General features: G+C 35.6%; 1 protein-coding gene across 7 annotated transcripts in view; it reads right to left on the reverse strand.

Annotated features, from left to right (window-relative positions):
• LOC108752307 (AF4/FMR2 family member 4) overlaps nucleotides 1-27,350 on the reverse strand; it is a 275,024-nt gene that overhangs the window by 155,125 nt on the left and 92,549 nt on the right. The window contains exon 1 of one of the 7 annotated variants that reach the window (XM_018493057.1): nucleotides 19,674-20,386. The exons of 5 other annotated variants lie outside the window; for them this stretch is intronic. The gene's annotated coding sequence lies outside the window, so the exon portion shown is untranslated. Of the gene's footprint in view, nucleotides 1-6,022; nucleotides 6,088-19,673; nucleotides 20,387-27,350 lie in introns of those variants that run through there. One more of the 7 variants, XM_018493058.1, reaches the window with a different exon arrangement.

The raw sequence follows: 27,350 nt of genomic DNA on the forward strand, positions 1-27,350 counted from the left end.
AACCAATTAAATTCGAGAAATGTATTAAAAACTTCAATTTAATTTACTGGATATTTATATCAAGTACACACATTTATTTAAAAAAAGCTGTTTATCTTCAAACTAAACAATTCACAGATGAGTTGATTAGATTGATTGTTTTTTTTTTACATTTTTTATATTAAAATACATTTAACACACTTGAAAATTAAATATAACAAAGTTAAATAATAAAATATTATTTAACTCAAGGAACTGATTTAAATATGATCCTTTAATATTTAACAGTGTAAAAGGTCGTGAGTTGCGACAAATGAATAAATCGTTGTATAAATTATCAAGTCGTGACATAAAAATAACGAGATTCAATACAAATACTTGTTCAAAAACAAAATATCAACTAGAGAAGTCTCATGTTTATAATTATATCTATTATGTATACGTATTCTATTTCCATTGTAAAATCAAGAAACTATGAATCTACGCATCATAACATGAAATGTTTAAGTATCATAAAAATCGGGGTAAATATCGAGAATGTTTACAGACATTTGTAAAACGATAATCTTTACTTCGAGCCTGACACTCATAGCGTAAACAGTCTCTCAGAAATCTGGGTTTTCTTCCATAAAGCAAGCACGAATTCCGATTAGAAGTCGATCTGCCGAAGCGCGATACTTTCTCGATAGTCGAAATATACGAAGCGAAACGAAACGTGCATGTCAATGAGTGAATCGCTGCATTGTCATGCAAATTAAACGTACCAACAGTAATCACTGTTCGCCGCGATCGTTTAATTGCAGATGAATGCTAAAGAATTATACCATCGTATTCGATAGTTTTCTATTCCCAGATTATTCTCGGCTTCAGAAAAAGATACGCCAACTTTCATTTTCGCCACACTCAGTCTAATCAACCCATCTATAATTGAACTGTTTAAATAAAAAATATAGAGCATCTATATTAATGTATGCATTTACAATTAGTAAATAATAAATTGAAGTCAAATTTAATACATTTCTTGAATTTAACTGTTTAACTATATTATTTATAGCTGAATTTTGAAGGTTTAATATTAGTCAGCCTTGGTCAAAGTATAAAGCATCCCCCATAAATTGATATAACGTTTTACCTGACAAAAAATAAATTAAAATATTTTACTGAAAGATAATTTTTATTATTTTTATAACAATTTTAATCCTCCGCTGGCATGACAATAATAATTTTAACTCTTTCATTACTAATAGAGATCTTTCAGAAACAAAAAGCGCGTAGATTTTTTTATTTTGAATTACAAAGCCTGAAAAAAAATTCTGGTATATTTATCAAAGCTTTAACAGAGTTTTCATCATAATAGAAGTCAGATTGCATTTTATTTATTTTTTTGCAGATTTAAATTTGTCTACGAAAATTCACAATTAAAATATTGATGATGCCTTTAAAGACTCTAATTGCCGACGAAGAATTAATATTTTATTAGTCTTTCTTTAGTTTTTATTACCCCGCCAGTGCTCTTTCGAGAAAATAAACTGACGCCTTTATATTTACGGCTAAGGTATTATCTCACTGCAATTAATTCTTACTGTATACGCCAAAATATCAAAAATGTAAAAACACTTGTGACACACATTTTTCGTCGTCCACGTTTCACACAATCGAAATCATACGATCCCGTTTGCTAAAATAACAATCCAAATTATAATTAGCGTTCCCTCGTTTCCCTCCACGATGAACGCGACGTCTTTCCTTCTTATTAATTCAAGCCTGCTTATTATTCGTGACGGCGAGAAATATCCGACAGAAAGTTTAATCGCGTCCCCGGTCGTGCATGTAAGCGACTCGGTAATTTCTCGAGACCCGTAATATAATCGAGCGAAGTTAAGAACGACTCTATTTGTCGTGGAGTGTGTGTGCGCGCTTGCGCTACTGAGATACATTTATCTCATTGCCGCCACTGCAGAATCCCCTTTCGCGCATACACTCACACGGAAAGAGCAATTTTGCTGAAGAATCGAAAAATTCACCTAGATACAGATATAAAAATAATTTTGCTGGACCGTCAAAATAATTAGATAGGATGACAAAAAATTGATTGCTAAAATATCAAAACATTTTGTAGCATTGCTCAGCATACTTAAGATCCCCACAAAATCATTTTGATGATCCAACAAAATTATTTTCAGATCTGTATCTACCAATTTAGAGTCGCCAGTTACAATGAAATTAACGCTTAGCCAACGCTACAACTAACGATTAAGGTTCTGTCAACCTGTATTAGTCAATATTAGATCATCACTGTCATCACTGACAAATGACACTAAAATAACTGGGCCAATATCATCTACTAATACTGAGTTCAAGTTATCATCCAGTACTTAGTCAATATTGCGCCAGTAGTTTGTCAGTACCTGAACTGTGGCAACCAGTAATGCAGCAATTGTAAAACCCTATATGAGTAGATAAATTTTAAAATTCTTTATCAAAGTTGCTCTTTCCGCGGCACACATGTGTATTTATTAGATAGTACGTTTTAGTCTCACGGGTATGCGGTCTCTTCATCGTGATACTTTCTCGACCGATACTCTCCGCGTGTCATCGGATTCTGTCTCTCTTTTTCTTTCCACCGCGCCACTTCATGCTTCGCTAAATCTAGCTAGAAAGTATACTCTTAACTAAATCGGTGCCCAATAGAAAAAACTGGCTGCACGTTCTAAGTGTCGCTCGCACTTAATTGCGATTTCGTAACGCCCTAACATAAAAATGAGCGGAACAAATGTGAATAAAAATCTCATAGATAAATAAATTTACCTTCAAAAATGAGACCACTTATAGTCATCCCATTTCAATTTACTTTTAGTTCGGAAGTTTTCACACGTTTTCATCAAATATGAATTTCCGTTCTAATTACTTAACAATGTTCCATAACTTAACTTCATTCTTATTGATTCGACAATATTAGTTCTTCGTGCTTTTTCAACCTAAACGAAATTCGACGCAAATATTTAAATTGAGATAATTCACTTTGGTCAGCTTTTTTCTTCGTATGGACGAAAAAAAAAAACGCGCGAAAGATACCAAAATATCTCTATCCCAAATCCGCGCGAGGAAGTAAAATTCCAAGCCGGCACATCGGTCGGCTCGGTTTTATTGAATATCTGGGAATATTGTCACAGAACGGTCGAAGTTCATCGAGCTAACGAGCTCGAACCGCGCTCGACAAGTGGCGAGCGTACTCCTCTCTGTCGGTTATTTGCGCGATCGAAACCCGGATGGTCTCCGCGCGAGGAATGGATCGGACAGTTTTCAAAAATGTTCGTTTAACAATCCGGCACAATCAGCCGTCGACGGTCAGGCGTCTACCGAGGGCCGCGTACCGAAATCACTGCTCGCTCTCGCAGCGAAATCGATTGCCTTTTTGATTTCCATGTTCGCTATTTTTATCATCGGTTCTTGGCGTTTCTTGCGCCCGCGATTGCTGTGTTTGCACGCACGATGATCTATTATGAAAATAGAGGCGACAAAGATGTATATAGTCGCATCGCGAAGTATCGAATTAACTTTTTCATTCGTAGAGATTTTATGCTACACGTCCTCTTATTAATTTATATTACATCTTTCATTTACGACTCCCTACACTTTTAACAACAGATTTTACAGATACAGAATCTACTTTTTATTAGGTAACACACCTGTTGCAATATTTCAGTATTACACTGCTAGTACAGTAGGCAAATAAAGATAATAAACTTTCAAGAAGATTGAGAAAAGAGATTTTATTCCCAAAGTCTGTTTCCTATATTAATCTTTTAAAAAGGTCTGTTATATTATATAAGCTAAATCATTTTTAGGATAAACGCCTTACTACGATTATTGCAGCCCATTATCGTTTAGTCTACGAGAACCGCGTGTACTTCGAGTTTTATTGTACTCGATTAATGTACTTTTAAGTGCCGGCGATTCTCCGACGGCGTTTTCAATTCCCAACGAGCGTCGCGATCGATTTAATCCTCCGTGGATTAATTCGCGCCTCTTTCGCGGCCGACGTACCGGCCGAATTAGCCGATATTTTTTCAATATCGGAATAGCGAATGTACCTCGAGGTGGATTTTTCTCCTCGTCGTTCGAACGAACGTTTAACAGCAGCGGCATGGTGCTCCGATCCGCCCCGGAGGCGGGTTATTGCCATCGTAGATAATTAATTCGCGTTAATCGCAGCCCATTTGAAATGGTAATGAGAAAGGGATGATTTAAAGCGGTCCTCGCCAGCTGCGATTCGCAATTCGCCGATAAGAAGAAAGAGAAAGATACACGTAGCGAGAGAGGGAACGATAGGGAGAAAGATAGGGAGAAGCGTACCCTGGAGGGTCGAAACAAAATATACATTAATTGGTAATCTAATAGTTTAATGATACGACATAAGTACTTTAAATACCTATATAGAGATACAGATATCGCGTGTATAAAGAGATAAAAAAACGAATTAAACGAAAGTTCGGATATGTTCACGTTAATACCTCTGTTATCTCTGAAAGTTTTCAATGTATCATAAAAAAAGAAGAGGAAGGAGAGGAAACTATCTCCGAGCGTATAAAAACGGCCGAAAGTGAAATTAATGTAGAAGGCGGAATAAACGGTGATTAAAGGAACGGAACATGAATCGAAAATCCGACTTGATCTGCCTTTAACCGCATACCTCCTCCTCGCCCATCCGTTCGACTATTACTTCGAGTTTCTAATCCGTCTCGATCCATCGTCTTGACTTTAAATCCCGGATTACACGTAATAGACCGGCCTCAGCTATCGCCGTTTTCATCGGTGGATGCCGCGATTTGCTTCCGTTCAACGCGATTTATCGGCCGTTTTCGCGTTTATATCTCCAACATTGTCAATAAGCTTTCACGCTGCTCTTGTGGCGACGGCAAATCGTCTATCCTATTTGCGTTTCTAAATTATAACTCGTCCCAAGTCTTTTTTCTTCGAAATTGTATGCAACATCAAAGAGAAGATAAAAAAAAAAAGTAGAAAATAGAGTTAACTGGATGTATTTTTAACGAGCGAGGAAAAGCATTAAAATGTATCAAAGTAAAATTTTAGATTTATTTTCTCCTCTCTATATCTCATTCATATCCCATTTATATAATTCTATTTATAACACTTGTACCTTGCTTCTACCAATAATTCATATTCATAATAATTCATAGCTAACGAACTTGTTTCTGCACTGAGAGAAAATAATGGCTGCAATTATCATAATTTAATAATTATATTATTACGATTTATATTCTCTGTCGATTTTCACTGAGATACTATTGCTTATCTAGCGTTAACTATATAATTTATAAGGTCTACTTTCAGTCTCAACTACGTATTTCTTTTAGTAAAGCTATAATTCTAGAATTATTATTACTAACATTGCAGAAATTAACTATAAACACGAAGATCTTAACCATATTTTATTTACTATACAATTATAGTCACAAGTACTAAACAATTTTTTCTTAGAGTAGTTTAGACTGATATTTTAGTCCTTTTGGATATTTATCTAATCTAATTTATAAATATCTATTTAAAAAATATATACATATTACATAATACAATTCACATTATGTATTTTTAATCATAAAAACCAACGCTGGTGTTAAGCATTTTGCACTGTTAAATCATAGTGTCACGTTATAATTTGAGTCATTTTTAATCATTTCTGTAGGTGGGCAATGTTCCTAATCAATATATCGTTAAAAACAATTTAGCTCCATTGTTTTAATTATATATATAAATTAAAGAAGAAATATACATATTATTAAATATATTAAATTTAACTCAAATTTAGTATATTATTTACTAAGTGCATACGTTAAAAAATATGGACGTTATTTACTTTGAAAGTCAGCAATTCAACTATAGAGGTGGATTGATTTTGATACACATAGAAGTTAAAAATAACAAAATTATTGTTATTTAATTCAAGGGATTGGGTTATCATTACTCTTTTAATATCCAACAGTGTATTGTCTCAGTATATTTCACAACAATGGCCTTTTACCTTTCTCTTCCTTGACTCTACCACAAAATTCTGCCAGAAGACAAAGAACGCAAAGAAAACTACGAAAGAATCACTAGTGGTCCTTTGAACGGATAAAACCGTTTTCTCCTGCTCCTTATCCGACTCATGGGTAAGTCGATTTATGTCGTCGGTTCGTAAAAACGTCATCGTCCACGGACCGTTCAATGACCAAAGAATATCCTTCCCGCTCTTTCCCCTCCCTTGACCCTGTCCCATCCTTTTCAATTGTACGATAAAGGATTATTGCGTTATCGACTCCACCCACCACGAAGAAATCGTCTTCTTGGTCGACCAATAAAACAACGTAGCCATGTTTTACGAGGGACATCAAGCACGTCGCACGCCTCTTTCCGCTCGGTTCGTTACTTTGTAAACGTCGAACGAGCTCCATGTACTGCCGAACTCCTACAACCCCCTTCGTGATTTTGTTGTGTAATAAAAACCATTTTTGAACAGACGAAATAATTCGACTATAAGAGTAAATAATCAGGATGTGGGAATATCCTGTAAGAAGTCAAACTAAGAAAGGGATTCTGATTGACATGTATGTCTTATATTGCTAGAAATTACAGATCACTCTGATGTCTCCGACCTCTCTCAGCAACGCTTACGTTTGAGCACGATGAAAATTTCAGAGCAACAATAAGACAAGTAAGAACGATGTCGAGAAACGTTTGTAGTGTAGCGCGCGATAAGGCTAACGCATTGTAGAATCAATAACTGAATGCAATCTTGTTTTCGTGTAGTATATAGTGTAGTGAAAATGGAGCTGGCGAGGAGGCCGATAAGGAGGCCGGTTACGACATACCACGTGATGAAATGTGTGACGCTTCCACGAAGGAGCTCGGCTCGGTCGCACGCGCCGACGTCAGCGTGACGTTCGAATGTCGAATAATACGGCGATTTAATGCGCGATCATTTTCCCTATAGCTATCGGACTGGGAGGAGACGATGTGAAAGGAAGTAGCCGATTTTATTCGCCCGTTACAGCAACTCCATGTGGCTGCTCCTTTATATTCCAATGTCTGCATTACGATATACAGCAAAAAAAAAAAAAAAACAATGATATCGCGGCGAATAAAGGCAATTTGTGAGAGATAAATAAAAACTGTATAATACATTGCATGAAATGTACTTCGGTTTTAAATTCATTACAGTTAATGCTATTAAAGTTAACGGTTAAAAAAAAATTAAATTACGAGTTGCCAATTATGTGTATAATTAGCAGCAGTAAAAAGTTAAATAATTAAATTTTAATATAATACATTCAGGATAATACTCTCTGCGTTATAATTTCAAATTTTTCATAAAAAGTACAGTTTAACAAAGGCAAACACACGTATCACTCACATTTGCTACAACCGTATCACAGCTCAAAGGACAAAATTTTTTAGAATATCACAGTTTCAATATTTCGAATCATTAAAATATTAATTTTAAAACGCAATTCTAATGTAATAACCAATTATAAAGAAATGATATTAGATGTACTCTTTTAGAGAGTATGTTTCCTTTTTGCGAGTAAAAACTAATTTTCGAATTATACTGTTGCAACGAAAAAGCAATATCTATAATGAATTGCGTATTTAAAACGCGAGACAAAGACAGCCACAATTTTTACGTAACAATTACGAATAGACAACTATTTAAATTGCAACGTACGATAATATGATTTAGTGAAAATTGCCTCCACTAATTCCACATTTTCGCGAAGTACAATATTCGCTGTTATTCGCCGTTTCCTCGCGGGAAGACAGCTACCGAAGCTACAAGAATTCTTCCTGGCATTCGCGAAATTTGCACGTGTCGAATCGAAATTTACACGTGTTGAATTCGCAGCGCGACTTCTCCGTTCGCAACAAAGAGGGTAAAAGTCTAACAGAATGATGAGAGCCGTCCGTCTCTCTCGCACAGTGTCAACCTTCCGCGCGCGCTTTAAAGAGCCCGCTCGCTCGCTCGCTCGCTCGCTCGCCCATGCGAGCGAGCACGCGTGAGAGACCGCACGGCACGCTTGTACCACAATTACACTCACGCACGCCGCCTGTACGTGTAGGGAATTCGACGCGGGCTTCGTTAACCACTCAGCGAGCGCTAAAGAGAGGGAGAAGAGCGTTCCGGTTAACACGAACCTCGACACGAACTAGGACTGACGACGTCCATTTTAGATCTCGAGTACGTATTGCGCGTCAAGAAAACCGTGTCACTCCCAGTTAAAATAGAACGTTACAACGGAATACGGAACATCCCTTAGATACTTTATCCACCCGTTCCCTCGTTGAAGCTTTCAGAATCGATTTTTCACTCACAATCAGCGAAAATTGTGCACGTCACATTTTCTATTGTGACACGATTGCATGAAATGTGTCTGTAACCGAATTAAAATTCCGTCCGAAAATAAAATTCCTTTCATTTCGAACCGCACAGGAATATAATGTACAATTTTACTTGATACATTTCACTCATTTGTTACAATGACATAACTAAAAAATTGTCATTCTTTAGTTATTTGCAAAAAGAAATGAAAAAAAAAAAAAAATAGAACGAATATTTCTTTATCCACAATTCCTACAAGTTATTACACCAAAATTGCATCTCAAAAAAGTTTGTAACATTAATTTTGAAATGCAATTTTGGTCTAATAACTGATTGTAAAAAAATAAAAATATATGTTCCTTTCTGCGTGCGTTCTTTACTTCTCTATTCTTTTTGTACGAACAATTCAAAAATGACAATCGATTGAAATTCATTTCCTGGAAAACTTCGTTTTTAGAGTTACGCCGTTGTAACAACACGTGAAAGAATTTTATCGACTGACATATAATTTTATCGATTGTGAAAGAGTCCATGTGAAATCCCATACAGTTCCACAAAAATAAAAGTGAAGGAAGGTAAAAGTCCAACGAGAGAAACTTATCGTGAGAGATCGGCGACGCATCGACGTTGCATCGACATGTTGCACAAACAGTATCGCGCAAACTGTCGAGAAACGATAACGATATACGTGAGGTCTGCAAAAGCAGGGAAGAAGAAGGCGGGAGAGGCGAGAACGCGAGTGAGTTGTCGCGTTTATTTTGAGCCTGGTACGAAGGCTAAACGACGAATTACGAATTCCTGACGATTCGGCGGCTTCTCTTCGAGCGCTTCGTCACTCCTCTCCTTCCCGAATTCGTCCCAATTCTCCTTCCTCACGTGTTTCCGTATACTATTAATACGTTATGATAAGCGCAGAGTTTGTGTGCACACCTAATCGCGAGAGCAAAGATGCGCTTCGAGCAGCGCGATTGTCATTTTACGAAGGAGATGGAATAATCACTGTAACCGCACTCTGCGCCACAGCGACGTGTTTATCATCTGATGACGCATATAAATACGCTATTTCCTTCGTGCTACGATATAACTTGCTCAGAGTTGTCAGAAATTCCTCTCATCTTAAAATATCTTAAATTCCATATCTTTTGCCTGTGATTTCCAGAACAAAATCTTATCATTTTTCCGGAGTTCAATAATATTTTGAAATTTTTTTTTACATTTTTATATATTTTCGTCCCGATTTATTATATGTACGGAAATCGTCAAACATTTTGTTGAGAGATCAGTTTAACGTAACAATGTAAATTATTATACTGAGAAAAAAGTACTTAAAAATTTATTTGTGAGAAATATTTCTTTCGCTGAAATAAATATTTATTTAAATACGAAATAGAATTTTCTTCTTAGCAAATAAGCCATTTGTCTCATTTTTTCACACTTAATTAGATATATTTCACAAAAATGTATATTTCGTCATCAAAATGAAATTTTTTCATAACTAATAAATATCGAAGAAGGAAACGTCGCGAGTAACATTTGCTTTACAACATTTCAACATTTTTCTTTCAATGGAGCCAAGAATTTTCTAGAAAATTTTGTAAAATTTCCTGAATTTGCATAGTTTCTCTAACCGTTTTCAATTTTCTTAATAATTCACTGATTTCTAATATTCCTGTGGCAATCCTATTGTTCAATGTACATTTGTGAAAGAGAAAGAGAGAGGAAAATTTTGTGGAACAATCAAAAACACATATAGAAAATAGGTTAATACACGAATCTGTTATTTCGAGACCCTCCCTCTTTCGAAATTCTGTTTATTCAACTTTTATAACTTTTGTATTACGAATCGCGGAGAAATATCGATACAAAGTGCTTGAGCTCCACGCGATATCTAAAGTATCGTACTTCTCGACAAAAGCGAATAAATATTGGTTACAAATCGAGAATGGCATTAAATATTATTCCCGCGTAATACGTCGAGCGTGCTTCTAACAATCTGTCTCGGATGAAATCTTACTTAAGTTTTATCTACCGAGGGGTACACACAAATACATCCACGTGATTTTGCACGTGTTTAAATGTATATCTTTAGAGTATCGAGGTCGTGACAGAAGCCCGAAATAACCGCAACTGCGCTCGTGATAGCGACAACGGTGTGAGTCGACGTAGGCATGTGACAGTGGCATCGGAAATGGATTCAATCTCCTAATGATGTAGATATTACGAGCGAGAGATGCATTGCCCACGTTCTCCCCTATTCCTCGCACCTTCTCATCCTCCCGTCGTCCGTTTCACTTGCTGACACCGTTACGGATACGAGCCGATATTACGGCGGATTAGCGAAATAATCTTCCCTTTGAATCACAATCGACACGACGCGGACCCACGACTGGATGACTCGCATCCACTGACACTGACACACTAACATCATTTTGCACCGGCGGCGGTAAGACGCCGGTTGGCGCGACGACCTTCGAAAACCGAGAGTTTCGTAGCTAATCTCCTTGAATGCTCCTTATTAAAAGCGATTTATTAAGTCACTCTCGCAGCCGCTCGCGTCAACATTCGACGTTTCGCACGGAATTAAACACGCTCGCTGGAGAGACCGTTCCGCGAATACGTCGCCTCCTGGGAACACGTTTCTCGTTTGAATGCACGGATCTTTGCGAGAAGCCAATTGCACTCGCTTAACCTAGAGATCGGTCGTCTTGTATTCGCGGAAGTAACCCAAAACCGCAAATGTTTGTGCGACGCATAAAAAATATATGCATATATACTTCGTGCAACGCAACTGCAATTTTATTGGTAACAAGTAGTCATCGGGTCATTCTACGATAATGTTTTTCTTTTTTTTGAATAAATGAAGCAATTATGAAGATACTAAAGTTTAATATGAAATAATCGATAGTCTGATAATCATGCATTCCATTCGATTAATTAATAAAATTAACTATCTCATAAAAATAATAAAATTAATTCTCTCTCTTTTGGGGACGATACTACAATCGAGTTGAAACGAATCAAATCTTAATAACTTTTCATTATTAATAAGAACCAATTATTTTAAATATATTTCATATTTAATTGTACTATTTGTCATTAAATAATAGATATGTAAATAATCAATTTTATCATTAATAAATTATATAACAGAAAATAATGTCAATAATACGATCACGCACGAAAATCGAGATGTACATACTGTATTACTGCAATTGTGGATTTTGCCTTTGAAAAGTCACGCAACGATATTGAAATTTCGGCCATCGAGTTCATGGACCATCAGTGGCTCTTTCAACTCGGTCGGGATTTCGATTTTCTTTTCTAGCCGAGTTGGCATTGAACGCGTCTAACGACAATGCCAAAGAGAACTCCCAATGCGCGTTTAGCTTTGCATTTTACCTCGGCATAATTGAAATCCGTACGTCCAGTTACAGCTTACTCATTGTGGGCATAATCGATTACGCAACGCACGGCACACGCTCGGTGCTTGAGCTGAACTTATGAATACGTGTAAAGGCGCTTATTGCTTATAAAAAGCAGAAGATATATCCGTCGTGAGAGAAAACGAATTGAGAAATCCTTCTACGTCAAAAGCGCATCGTTTTCATTTATGCTATTGAAAATTGTTTAAAAAGTTATGAAGTTTAACTTAGATATTAAATACAGTACTTTTAAACGGAATACCTAAATTATAACTACGCGATCGCGCTAAATAGCTGCACTGAGAAAAATGGTTACAATTATAATTACAGTTTTTTTTTTCTTCAGTGTTAACATTTTTTTTGGTAAAACTATAAATATAATTATCATTATTTACATTATAGCAATAAAAATTATAAACGGAGCCTCTAACTATAATTATTTTATGCAATTTCAGTTACAAAAACACTTTTCTCTGTGCGCTGATATATTCTAGAACATTAACGTTACTTTAAAATGAATCGCGATTCGATGATTGCCTGAATTGTATGATTTCGATGGCTCTTTGTTGTGTTTTATTGTCTCTAAAAAATAGCTGGAAAATGGAGAATTGGATTTACATCACGCTGATATCGCAATCATATATTATCAAAAAATGTTAAGCTAATTTCTATATTCAAGCTCAACTAAAACATAACATCATCTGAGAAAGAGAGAAAGAGAGAGAGAGAGAGAGAGAGAGAGAGAAAGAGCGAAAGAGAATTAACTTCAAAGCGCATCAAATAAACGGCACCAATAATAATAATAAATCGTTCATCAACTGCATATATCAGAAACTCAAACTCATCGGACGCATTCAATTCATTCGCGTTCATTATCACGACGGGCGGGTGCACATTATCGGACATTATCAGCGCTCTTATGCTGTCAGATTATATATCACGTCGTGCCGATTCGCCTCTCAAACGCCATTTTCAAATCAAATCAAATCCACCTGACGCAGCGAGCGAAGCGTGTTTCGTAAGCCGCACAGGAACAAACTCTGTTCATGTTAGCCGTACCACGAAGTCGTAATTTTATTATGAAGTCGAACGCTCCGCAGCAACATTTTGTACGCGAAAAGGTAGCTCCGCTACCGACGACAATTCCTCGGTTCGTCGGGAATCATTGTCGTCTCATCGTCCGATAACAACTGCGTTCTTTGATACTTTTACGACTGCAGGATTTTTCCCGCGTCGTACTGAACTCTTTTAATGATCACCATAAAAGACTTTCTTCGCGTGGATCCTGAATTTTCCGCGAGATAGCGCACACGCGTCCATAACGCCGATAAAATTTATCACTGTCGTTGCATCTCCTTTTCTATCAAGTATATTCCTAAAGTGTTTTCACTTATTTCCCTGCATTTCCCATCCGAGATCCATGCCCGTAAATCATTGGCGCAATTCAAATGTCCTATGACGGGAAACAGCCGCAATCTTTGAAAACCGTTTCAAATAATTTTGTCATGACAAAAGATACAGGTTTGTTACTATATTATTTAGTTCAATTCAAAAATATGATAAGTATATCATAAGTATATATAAATTTATTTTTAAATATTTTTTTATATATAGATTTTAAATGTAATTTAAAAATATAAAATATAATATATTGAAAAATATAAAATGCTCACAATATTTACGGTCACAATATTTATGCGAGCTATAAAAATGTTTCATTAACTAATTCTAGTTTTAACTAATTTAACGTTTCTTTTTTTTTTTAAATATTATTAATACCAATGTTTCTAATATATGATAATTGAAAAATAAATTATGTTACGTATTTCTCAATAATCGATTTCTTCGTATTTAATCTAAATACACACAGAATGTGTATAAGATAATCGAGACGCTGATGTTTTTGACTGAGGTTGATGCGTCTCTCGCGGCCATTTTTAAAAGGCAACCATGACTTCTCGGCATTAACATCGGATCTTTCTCCCTCCTCTCGTCCTACACCTCGTCTTCACACTTATGTAACGCGAAGTTAGCGCGACGACACGCGATAGTGAATAAGAAGGCTTGAAGTCAACGCAAAATGCATTTATTATTTCAATTATTGTCGCTGTAATTTCTTTCGATCGAACGAAAAAAATCTGTCGAGCTTATGCTACTAGTTATTAATTCTTGAACATTTAGAAAGAATCGAAAAGTTGTACGACGAAATATGCATGTGTGTAAGTAAATAAATTCTTCAAGTTATCATAATATTTTCAACTAAAGGCAGATATGTATTATTATTGAAAGAAAATATTAAACTGTCATAGCACACATATTTTTATTTACTCTATAGACACTCTGAGTCTTTTTTGCCCAACTCAAATTTTTTTACTCGTTCTAAACTTTCAAAACATCTAGAGAAAGACAGAATTACTTTTCAACATCTCTGCTACATTGCCAGCAAATAATTATTTAACTCATCTGTCAAAGTATAGACTTTTCTTTGATAAATTATTTATACACTTTCTCAAATCAGTTATTAAATAACAGAAGACGGTACTTCCTATGTCTCGTGTTCTAAGAAAAATAACGTTGGTAGTGACGTCAACATTCTAGTTTAGCCGGGCATAATTAATTATGCAATTATCGGCATGTCTAAAAGTGTAACCGCGCTTCGGAAAAAAAGGAAACGTTTGCATCGGGCAGTTTTATCGATACAATAAATTATTATTACTGAAACACAGAAGGTAGATAATGAGATTGGGTCGTGTATATGATAGCGCATGTACCGGATGGCACAGCGGGAAAATCCGAGCGAGAGAACGTTCAGAAGGAGCAAGAAGATGTGAAACAGGATGACGAATCGAGATGAAGTTTCAAGACCTAGTTTCAAGATCGTAAAATTCCGCTAACTGAATCATTCTTTCTTCGCCAATATCATATATAGAAACACAAAAAGACACAAAAATTATAAATCACTGAGAAATAAATATGACAATGTAGTTCATAATAAAATGCATCAATATACGATACAAATATTATAACTAAAAATAATTAATAATGCTTAATAATGACATTATAAATATATTAATTTTAATCTTTATTTCATAAAAAATAATTAAATTTTAATTTGATGCTAAGCTGCACGAAATAATTATTTAATAATAATAAAAATGTAACACGGAAGGAACAGTTTTTTAAAAAGTATTTAAATATTTATAATAAACTAAATACGGATCTAAAAATAATTTTGTTTGGATCGTCAAAGTAATTATATTAATGCTTAAAATATTAATTAGAATGCTGCAAAAAGTTTTAACATTTTAGCAACCAATTTAAGAGTCCTTATTTTGACAGTCTAAATAAAATTATTTTCTAATCTGTATCTTACTAAATTTTTCAACACCAGCAAAATCGTTCTTTCCGTAAAGAGAAGCTTAAACTTCCAGTCCAAAATTTTGTCCGAAGAAAAATTACGCAGTAAAATTTTGTTTGGGGAAAAATGAGGGCCAGTGAAAGTTTGTCAATGTAGATCAAAAACAGTTTTACACCTATTATTCATGTTTTATTCTTATCTTTCGCCATAGTTGAGCCTTCGACCTCATGCTTCTATGACGTCATCAAAGGACATATCTCCCACCTGCTGTACTTTGAGAAAAATGCGGCCGAAACAGAGAAGATTCATCGTCCTTGGACAACGATAAAGTCTCGGGAGGAAAAATCCGGGACACGCGGCCGGTTCGTAAAATAACGAGATTTATTTTATGGACAGAGATGGATCGGCCGTAAAACGTCGCTTGGAACGACCTGTGACGTTTTTCCTGCTTCTTGTAACGTGGTAGCACAAAGCAACACCCAACGTCCTCGGTTTTCTTCTTAAAGCAGCGCATCCGGCCTACGCAGTTTTTTAACCCATTACTCGTAGCTAATAGATTACTTATAGCTAATACTTAACCATCAACAAAAGCGTGAGAAAAATTTAATATCATCATCGAAGTAATATCAAATAAAACACGAACATTATCATTTTTTTATGTAAATAAATATTAGTAATTAAATGGAAATTAAACTGTGTTAATAAAATTATATAATTATAATTATTCTTTATATCGTACACTCTTTACTTATTATTTGGAATTGCTTCTTGATATTTATAAATCTGTAAGTGTTTATTTTAAAAAATGGAGCTGAATGGCAGAACATAACAACAGACTAAGCTAAAGGGAAGAATCCCACGATGCTTGTTGAAGTTTAACACGTGACTCTATTTCGGATTGATTCATAGACAATTTATTTTCGAGAATATTTATTTTCAAGAATGGTTTTCCTAGCTATAAAATTGTAAAAGAAAAAATCGTTACGCCTGTCATTTTAGAATCACAAGGCGGAATTTTGTACAAACTCGAGAATTTACGATACCTTTCCTTAATAGATTTTTCACCTATTCGTCCCTTTTTCACAAAAAAAAAAATAATACAATACAACAGTGTTTTACTCATATTTCTCGCACAGCTGCATATTTCACGGCTAGCACTATGAAAATCTGTCTTTAAGTCCTAGATAAACATCAAACAACCAAAGCACGACGTTCGACCGGAGATTTATCCGCCATCCACAAACAACGGACATAAAATGCGAGCGAATACTTGCCGCTGCAACGTCGCCACTCGACGACAACGGCAGTAAGAAAATTGCTTTCTTCGCTATGTCGGATTTCCTGTCGGAATGGCGAGCACACATTCGACGAAAGTGATTCATAAAAGCGGAGCTTTGACAATGTTAAACGCCGCAAGATGAATCATACAATTGGCGCGGACGCATTGTTTCGCTGGCGTCGCTATTTTGGGAACTTTTGCTTTTGTCGCGCAAATTAAGCGTCGAATCAAACAATGGCGGTGCGTTTACACGGCAGGATTTTTGGGCGGTAAAATCGAACGGTTTCCCGCTTGATATAAAAAACCTTGCTAAAAAAAAACAAGCTTGAAAAATTCCAGGAAAATGTTTGAAAATTTTTGATCAAATGGAACAAACTGTAAAATACAGTAGGTTTCTTTTTTAACCTTTAAGTAAACAAATGATTTAAAGATACGCAAGTTGATACTCCGGGCGCTAAGAACAGCTAAACAGTTTTTAATTTTATAGTTACATTTCTTAATTGTATATTGTGTTTAATTATATCCTTATAAGATGGAAGAATGTAAAAATAATCAAGACTTTCTAAGCGAAACAAAGTTTTAAAGAAAAATAGGTGATATATCTGGGATTCTGTGCCCACTCTACCTACTTACAAAGTTAATCCCTAACACAATGATTCTTCGATCCTTTTTACCACACATGGGTCGTTCATGTTTTCGACACACGATTTTTAATTTCTGTCTTTTACAAATACACAAAAATTATTAAGTGATTCCTCTTGCACTGAAAAAATGTCTGGTTAAAAATGAATAAATCAGAAGATTCTGATTTATTCATTTTTATCAATCAGAATTCCGGTTATCTCGCTAGAATTTAGTAGATTAATCCAAAAAGTTCTGACCCGTTCATTTTCAACTAGAATTCCAATTAATTTAGATATTAATTTAGATTTTAACATTTTAGAAAGTATTTGTGAAATTAAAGAAAAAGAAAAGAATAGAGCATTATTTAAGGTGCTCCTAGAGGTGCTCCTAATATTTTTATTAAAGAAAAGAAATGCACAGAAAACACGAATGATTCAATCGTGCGCGAATGCGAATAATAAAAGTTAAGATTATTATCGATCACAGATAAATCGAGCGTACCTTCTGTAATGCAACACTGTCCAGAAGACGTTGTTCTGCAAAACGCGCTTGTAAAATAGCGGATTATCGCAAAAACACTTGCGCAATATACTGAAGCGAGACGCGGCGAGAAGGAGAGAGAGTGAGACCGCGATAATAATCACGAGCAACGTCGTCGTCGTAGACTTTTCACGCGTGTTAATCAATCGGTTTTCCAGCCGCGAGAAATATAAGAAGTTGCCGGCTAGGTGTGCAAGGTACATCTCGTTGCACGTGTCGGCTATCAATCGATCGATCGGCATTTCATCTAACCAACGGTGGAATTGAAAGCGCAAATCGCGGCGGTCGACCCTGACTTTTCGAGCCGATCGATTATCTCGAGACAACGTTCAACACGTATTGGACGACGCTTCCTATACAACCGTTCACTACTGAGAGATGACATTTAATATTTGTAGATGACAGACTCATCTTAATCGTGAAGTTTAAGTAGGAGTGCAACACAATAACGTTCATGCGATAAACGTCAGGACAGTCAACGCTTAATTGGATTAATGTTTTCAAACAAGTAAACGATTATCGCATCGAGCTAACGTAGAATTTCCTCGGTGACCTTACATCGTTCTGTGATTACTGAGAAATCAACTGTTGTACGGCTATCAGTTCCTGATAGCTAAATAAGCAATCTAAACAGTATTATAAGAGACACAATTTAGAGCAAGAACACACTTTCGCATTTATCTCCAATATATTTAATATCATTCGATGGTAAACGAGCTATTACGAGGTCTGTCGCATAAATGTAACATGTTTCGAAATCTCTAAAAATCTCTAGTTTCGTAAAGCAGCGTCTACGAGATTTTTGAAATTTAAATCTTAAACTGTAAGAAATTAATCACAGTCGAAATGAGGGCAATAATTGACTATAATTCGTCATTTTCTTACTTAAGACTTAAGCTTAAATTTTACGCCTTAAAATCTCATTGTATACCTAGATACGCTCGCTTAGGAGAACTTCCACAATTTTTCGTATCATCTTAAACATCAAACATCATGATATAATCATTAACGCTCGTGTTGCATAAATCAATATTTTTGATGACAGCGAAAACTCATCAATGATTGCATTCAGCAAAGCTGCTTTACAAATGTGAGATTCTTTAATATAATTGGTTCCTCACGGATCTAGATATATCTATTAACTAATAAAGTATAAATTCAATAACAAAATAAGGCTCTGAGCATAAAGTAAAAGGAGAGAGAGTACGAATTAACAGTACGTGAATTATTGTGAATTATATATATTCATCAATAATTAACAACAGTATAAATACATATTGCATATGTTGTTGAAAAATGTAAATCAATCATATTAAAGAATCTCACAACAGTTGCAGAACTGCTTTTTCTACCGAATGCAGCCGATGTTTTTCACGAATAATCAGGGAACTCGTCGTCAATGAATGCATTCAACTGAAAAAGTAGTTTCGCAAATGTAAGATTTTTAATATGATTATTTTCCTGCCTTAGTTCCTTATAGATTTAAATGTATAAATAATAAAATAAGGCTGGGAATTATGACGTAGAAAGTAGAAAACAGCATAAATTAACAGTACGTAAATTATTGTGTATATTCATCAATAATTACATGTTACAGTAAGTATAAGTATATGAACTTGTTGTAAGATGATGTAAAATCAATCGTATTAAAGAATCTCACAACAGTTGCAGAGTTGCTTTTTCTGTCGAGCACAGCCAATGACAGCAAAAAAAACATCTTTGCAACTATTGCACGATTCTTCAATATAGACTGGTGTATACATTTAGATCCGGTAAGGTATTAACGAGCGAAAACGAATCATATTAAAGAATCTCACAACAGTTACAGAACTTCTTTTCTTTATTTCGCTGAATGTGCAGTCAATGTTTCTCGCGACCTTGAATAATCACGCGTGACAAGCTACCTGACAAATTATTAAATTGTAGGTCGCTGGTGAACCAGCTTTTCCGAGTAACGAGGATTAAGCTGGCGCGACATTTCGCGACGCGAAATACGTTGGCCGATTTCACACGTTTCGCAACGACAAACCATCACGAGTTCATTCTTTCGGCCATCTAGTAATTCTCGCAAAGGAAAAAGGACTCGACTCTCACCGTGCGTTCAGGAGGAGCGAGCAGCAATGACGCCTGCTGCTGCTGTCGTCGTCGTCGTCGTCGTCACGTAGACCGAGGGCGATCTCGTTGAGTTATCACTACTATTGCCGGGATAATCACACGAGGCACTCGTCAACAACGGCGAAGGCACTCTCATTCTCTCGCCGGGTTGGCGCGCCGTGACGTAAGCGGCACGAGGGGGAGCGGCTAATCCAAGAAGCGCGCGCTCTCCTGCTCGTTGCACACCGGGAAAAATCGGGACGAGACCCGGTATTAAAAGAAAAAAGAAAAAAAAGAAACCTCCCTCGGAAGGTAACACTCGTGGTCCCACACTCGTGGGACGATGAGAGAACTATTCCGCGGACACTGCGTCGCGCACTCGCGGCGATGACATATCCCGATAACGAGATAGACAGACGACGGGAAATCCAGCGACCGAAAGTGGCGGAGCGGAAAACACTATTCCGATGGATAGAGGGGGAACTGATATCCGCATCAACACACTGCGTGTCTCGCGCGAGACAACGCGATTATCTCTCTCTCTTTCTCTCTCTCTCTCTCTTTCTTTCCACGCAATTATCTGTAAACGGTCGCACGCACGCACGTAAATGACAAAGATGCACACTCACGTGAATCGTACGGAGATCGTACGGGTTAGTCGAGACAAGTGACGAGGAGAACCAAGAACGAAACGTAGAAACGAGCGTTCCGCACCAGACTATGGTCGACGAGAAACTGGCACCTTCCGGTCGAGACGGGACGAAGGGCGCGGGAGGGGGGACGGGAGCGAGATAGACGCGCACGCCGAACGAGATATACACAGACACGCGCGGCTGTACGTGTGTGGGTGCCCCGTTGTGCATCGGTACGCGTGTCGGGCGATCCGAGAGAGCGCGGCGCGGAGAGGGATGGAGACCGAACGAGGAAGAGCGAAGAGTGGGAAAGAGGAAAGGAAGCGGGGCGCGGGGAAGGAGGACGGAGGGGAAAATCCGCGACACTAGCGACCACCGTCACAGAGACGGCTGACTACTCGCTCTTTTAACGAGGAAACATGCGAGATGGAGAGACATGAGACGTAGAGAGAGAGAGAGAGAAAATCACCGAGAGCTGCACACGCCGCGAGAACACGAGGAGAGGAGAAAAAGGCGCGCGAGTCGGTATGCGTCCGGTGATTTTCGTGTGCGTGCACGTGGAAAAGAGAGAGAGAGAGAGAGAGAGAGAGAGAGAGGGGAGGGGGGACGGTCGGCAAGAGATTGAACCGAGAGAAACCGCGAGAAGGAAGGAGCGAGAGTTATATCGGATCGAGAGATACATACAGAGAGAAGGGAGCGAGACAGAGGAGTGGGAGGTTATCAAAATGGCCGCGCGCGCAACCTACTCCACGTCCTCCTCCTCCTCCTCCTCCTGCTCCTGTTCCTCTTGCTCCTCCACCACCTCCGCCATCTCTATTCCTACGCCACTATTCCTCTACCTCGTCCGAACGCGCCGCACCGCGCCACGCGGAAACCGCCAGGCGCAATGCCGTCCGATATAATGGTAGTGGACTATCGTGACAGTCCAGCGGGCCGCTGGTGGTAGTGGCTCGTGCTCGATGCGGTGTAATGTATATAAGTCGGTGAAACGGCGGGTTCAGAGAGCGGGAGAAGGAAACAGAAGCTGTCGCGCGCGCCGTTCTCGCCGCGTCGGGATGAGGAAGAACCCTTACGATATTCAACGAGACACTCGGATTTTCCGAGTCGAAAGTTATTGCAAAATGATAGATAAAAAATAACGAGCGAATAATTTTAATGGCAGATAAGAATCATAAGAGGCCTCTCTCTGTGATTAGATAATAATTAAATTAAATTCATCGAACAAAAAATTGTTATTCTTACAATAAAATAAGATTCCATGTATTAAAACAATTGAGAAATTACAGATGGGCCTTTAGGAATCGGCGCTGTAATAATTCGCGCGCGTTTATTTCGATTGATCTAAAACAATCCTTTATAAATAATATATTTGTCGAACGTTTCGGCTAACTTCTAGCCTCCATCAGCGAACGTATTACTTAAAATCTATAAAAATCTTCATCCTGTGTGGTTACACTCCGACATGAAATTTCCTACAACCAAGCTGAATAATCAACGTTATTTGATCTTAGATATAATAAATAAATATTAGAGTCGAAAAATGTTGAAAAACTTACAGGAGTTGCTATGTATCATTCTCACAAAAGCCGATAAGGGAAATATTACGGTTGCCCCCTGGATAAAGATAAATACATGACTAATTGTAAGATAAAGGAAATACTCCAAGACGATTCAATATACTCTGTAGTTAGAAAATCTCCAATTAAAATTACCAATGGCTTGAAGAATATTCTTACGAGATGGAAAGATTCGAAGTTTAATATTACTTTTTAGATTCTACACATTGTTCATTTAATACTAGCGACGGCTTATGCCTATAGAGTGTACGGGGTAACATAAAATTATCCAAAAGTAACATAAAACACCCATTAAGAGTTATTGTTTCATCTACTGATAGTACATTATTTACTTTCTCTACGTTTCTACATAAAATAATTGAAAAAAGTATCGCTACTTCTCTAAGCAACATTAAAAATAGCTCTCTCTTTGGCATTGTGAACAAACTTAACAATAAAAAGCTAAATGAAGACATTATTTTAATATCGTTAGATGTTGTTTCTCCGAACATTCCCATATATTTAGCTTCTCCAAGCAATAGATTTTGTTTTTAATTCGACATTTTTTAATTCTTATTTGATAACCAGATTTACAAACAGAAATTCGGTATAACTATGGAATCCTCATTATCTACAATATTAGCCGATATTGTAATACAGGACTTAGAGGAACAAGTGTTGAAGAATAAGGTTGGCTTCAGATGAAGGAATACCCATAATTGTGTAATCATCAACATATCTATAATAGAAAAGGATATCAAAATTAAGAGTCTTCAATTTTGATATCCATTTCTATTATAGATATGTTGATGATTACACAATTATGGGTATTCCTTCATCTGAAGCCAACCTTATACTACAAAAATGTAATGTTCTTACCATTTCAGAGTACAATACATGTGAGATTGGCAATTTCTTAGATACTGCTATTATTACTAAAAACAATGTCATCAAGTTTGACATAATATCACGAACCATTTTTTTTCTCAGAGAAATACTTTAATTACCAGTGTATATAAAAAAAAAGATACTGTTATAGGAACGGCTGATAGTTTCTCTAATTTCTCCCCAAGGATCCCTTCAAAAGAATCTGGAACAGGTGATACAAATTTTATTAGATAACGATTATCCACTAAATTTCATTGTTGATATAATACAAGAAAGAATTAAAGTTTTAATAAATAAAGAAAATTCAATCGAACCACTATGAAAAATGATTCCTCAAATAAGGACATTACAGAAAAAACCAGTTGAAATTCACAATTCCATATGTAAATCCATTTTTGAAAAATTTTAAAATATCATCAAAGATACTGACACTAAACTCTCGTTTTTTAGCTTTTAATAAACTCAATTCAATGATAAAAACGCAAAAAGATCTTCTCCCTACAGTTTGCAAAAAAAAACATTATGTATAAAATTTCTTATAATAATTGTAATGCGTTTTATGTTGGACAAAGACACTGAGTTACGTAATTCTTCATATTTTTGTTATTTGACCAACTACTAAAAGCCTATAGTTAAAAAATACATTTTCATTACGACGATTATTGACACCGCAGCATGAACATCATCGACTTAAATAATATATATTATATTTAGTTATCGTCGTTTCGTTTTAAATTTTAGTTCACGAAAAAAAGAATTTACGTTACAACTATGGTGTTAGGACTAATTTGTGTTTGACGTACTCCTGAGGTAACAATCAAGGTAACAATCTCCATAACAATTCCTGTAAGTTTTTTAATATTTTTCGATTCTAATATTAATTTATTATATTTAAGGTCAAATATCGTTGACCATCCAGCTTATTAACTAGGAAATTTGATATCGGAGTATAACCACAGGATGAAAATCGTTATTGATTTTATGTAATACATTCGCTGATGAAGGCTAGAAGTTAGCCAAAATGTTCGACAAATATATTATTTATAGAGGATTGTTTTAGATCAATCGAAATAAATTATTACAATGTCGATTCCTAAAGACCCATTTGTAATTTGAAAATTGTAATTATTGAAAAGATATTACATGTAAACAAATAAAAATACAATAAAATGATTTCAAGTCAAGATGAAGAAACATCCTTACGATATTTAACGAGACATTTGGATTTTGCGGTCGAAAATTAATTGCGAAAAGAAAGAAAAATAATAGATTTGAACGGTAATTAAGAATCATAAGCAAGACGTAATTAAATAACAATTAAACTAAGTTTTCAAATGAAATTATAATCGAAGAGATATTACAACATGTAAAAGAATACAACAAATTAAAATAATTTCAATCGAAGAAAAATCTTTACGGTGGATTTTGTGGCCAAAAGTTATTACAAAATAATATAGAAAAATAATGCACTTTGAATGATTAAGAGAAATAATTAAATAATTGATAAAATTTTTATCAAATAAAATTGTAATCATTAAGAGGAGAGTTAAAAGATACATAATAAAAAATAGAAACAAGACAAAAAATAGTTATAATAAATAATATATAATTAATAGAAATAAACGTTACATTCTTGGTTAGCAAAAATTAATGTAAATCGATTTCATCAATGAAAAGAACTTCATTAATAATCAACTACATCAACTTACATATCCATGGCAAAGCCTATTTATGCCGGGATGTAAATAATTAAAAGCAGATAGCTCACTGTTTTAGCTGTGACGATTAATCGTCGTTTATGAGTAATAAGCGCGGCGGTAATTTGTTTTGGGATATTGCGCGAACGACAAGACACCTGCATTATGCACGCGCGTTTCGCGTGCGCGATCCATAATTACGATAATTAACATGTCGCGCGTAATGTAACACGAAACACAGAAATAATTCAACAGCGTCGCAAAAAATCGGACGGCGCCAATTAATTCACTCCCCTCTGAGGAAAGGAACTCTAATTGCACGTGGATGATTTCACTATGTATGAGCCTATGCATATGCGTACGTGTACGAGCGCGTATGTATGTACATATTTACGCGGCCGCAGAGTAAAAACAAAGCTTCCCAACGAGATCTTTTAATGTTCCGCGAGGACCTCTGTGAAGTTGACTTCACTTTTTCAAAATTAAAAAAAATTAGCAAAATTCAAGTTACCCTCTTCCCGACAAATTTTAGAATTTCTAATCTATCTTAAAAAGAGTTCCACGTCGATTAAACTGCCATATAAAGAAATGGTGTCTACTTCCACTAATATAGATTAACTTTAATCTAGGTTTAAAATACTCTTTATCCCTTTTCTAATCCTTAGACATAAAAAAAAATAAAAGTAAATTAAGATTAAAGTTAATCTATACTGATAGAAACATACATGAAAGAGTCATCTTCATAATTTCATAAATTTAAAAAGCTGTAACTTTCTTATTCACGATTTTAGCGCTTCAATTGACCTCCGTGAGTGGTTAATCTCTTCAGACCTGTGTATATTGTAATGTACTTACATCAATTTTGAAAACATTGATCAAAATTATTTAATTCTATCAACATCGTCTGAGATCGAATGTACATAGTAAATGTATTTGTTGGGAAAAAAGTCAAAATTCTGAAAGAAGTTAATTGTTCAGTACAAATTAAAGTGAGTATAAATTTAAAAAAATTTGTTTAACATGGTTTCGATAGTCAGGTCTGAAAAAGTTAAGACAGAACACATGAGTGTTTCCCTCGCAAATGATTCGAATTAAAAATTATCAATTGCAATGCAATCCCCACCACGTCGCTCGATATGAAGTGCATAATATCGCGTTAAACTCGCTTTCAAATTCGAGATGTATCCGTTGACTTCATCTATAGGATTAATTTTCGAACAAAGCGCTTTACAGCGAAAACAGTGCTCGGCGCGAAGCGGCAATGGTGGCGGCGGCGTCTGTCGGTTTCGGCGGGCGGTTGACTGCGAAAACCGTCTTGCATATAATGCACCGGATCGATACACGTGCGGTCCCGCGCACAGCGAATGTGAAAATGTAACAATCGCCGTTACATTGTAGCACGGCGGGAATCGGACGACAGAAGTACCTGAACAGAGTTCAGGTAATTTCTCATCCTAAAATTCCATAACTCTTGCCTGATTTCAGACAAAATTTTATATTTTCCCTAACTTTCGACAACAATACTTTGAAATTTTATGTTTTCATCCTGATTTGGAAACCATAAAATATTTTATTGAGATATCAATTTATCATAGCAATGCACATTACTATTAAATGCAAAGGAAATTGGCCATCAATCGTTTGCATTTAATTGTTAAGTTGGTATATTTCAAAATTGCATAAGTGTGATGTACAAATATTAAACTTCTTTAAAGTCGAGAATTGTAATTTTCCAAAATATTTTGCAAAATTCTCTAATTATTCACTGATTTCCTTAATTACAATTCGCTAATATTAATATTTCCCTAATTTCCAGTTTTGTGACAAAATTCTGTTCAATCTAATCGAAGATAAAAAACTAAGTAAAGTAGAAATTTCAAGATATTTATTTGTCTCGAAATAGAGATAAAACAGCTTATCACGTCTATTCTAAAATCGCCACGTTCATTTCGTTCATTTTTCATAAATTATCATATAAATAACAAGCTTCAGCATTTTATAATCTATAATCGTCTTTCTTACACAAAGATTCTTTCTATTCGTATAGATAATTATTTATTAAAAACGCGACAACACGAGCATAATTTTATTCAATCTTTACCCAACTCTTATTCTGTCTAAAATGTATTTATGTTTGATTCAAAATTTGAATATAAAATGAGAATAAAAATATTGAATACAAAATAAGAGTAAAAATAGCAATCAAAGGTCTTTCCTCGGATAGGTTTTTTATTTTTAAATTCATAAGACTGGATTCGGATCAATTTGGATCACGCGAAACAAAAATGTTGGTCTTTTTGTGTCAACTTCTATTCGCAAATTTCTCATACGTCTAGCCGATCTATTATAAGTCGACATGAAGATTTTATCCGTTCTTTTAATATTACCTCCACGCGATTGTTCGTTTTTTCGAGCAACTAACCATAAAAACGTTCTTGTACGAGTACCATTTTTTTCTATTATTCACGTGTTGTATATAATAGTTGCTTTTAGCCATACAATATATCACTCATTTACTATATCGACACAACTCAAAAAACTTATCCAGAAATTAAATTTCAATATTTGGAATCATTACAATTTTCTAATAGATTAATTTCGAAATGTAATTTTAGGGTAAAATAATTGATTATACAGGAATAAAAGGATGTTTATGTTTTAAAATATGTTTCTATATATTTTACATCTTTTAAAATATTTTTCTTTTAAAATATGTTTTTTCTTTCTTTTTTTTTTTCCTTTACGTTTTCATTCTTTAATTTTTCTAGAAGTAATTAAAAAATAATTTTTGAGTTACGTCATTATTAAAGCCAATAAGGGATATGATCTTATGCGCAGCGATAATTACTGAATAACTGAGAAGTCAAAAATTATATACTTTATCGTACGATACGTAACAGGCGA

The sequence above is a fragment of the Trachymyrmex septentrionalis genome, unplaced genomic scaffold (assembly GCF_001594115.1).
Source record: "Trachymyrmex septentrionalis isolate Tsep2-gDNA-1 unplaced genomic scaffold, Tsep1.0 scaffold6, whole genome shotgun sequence".
Lineage (NCBI taxonomy): Eukaryota > Metazoa > Arthropoda > Insecta > Hymenoptera > Formicidae > Trachymyrmex > Trachymyrmex septentrionalis.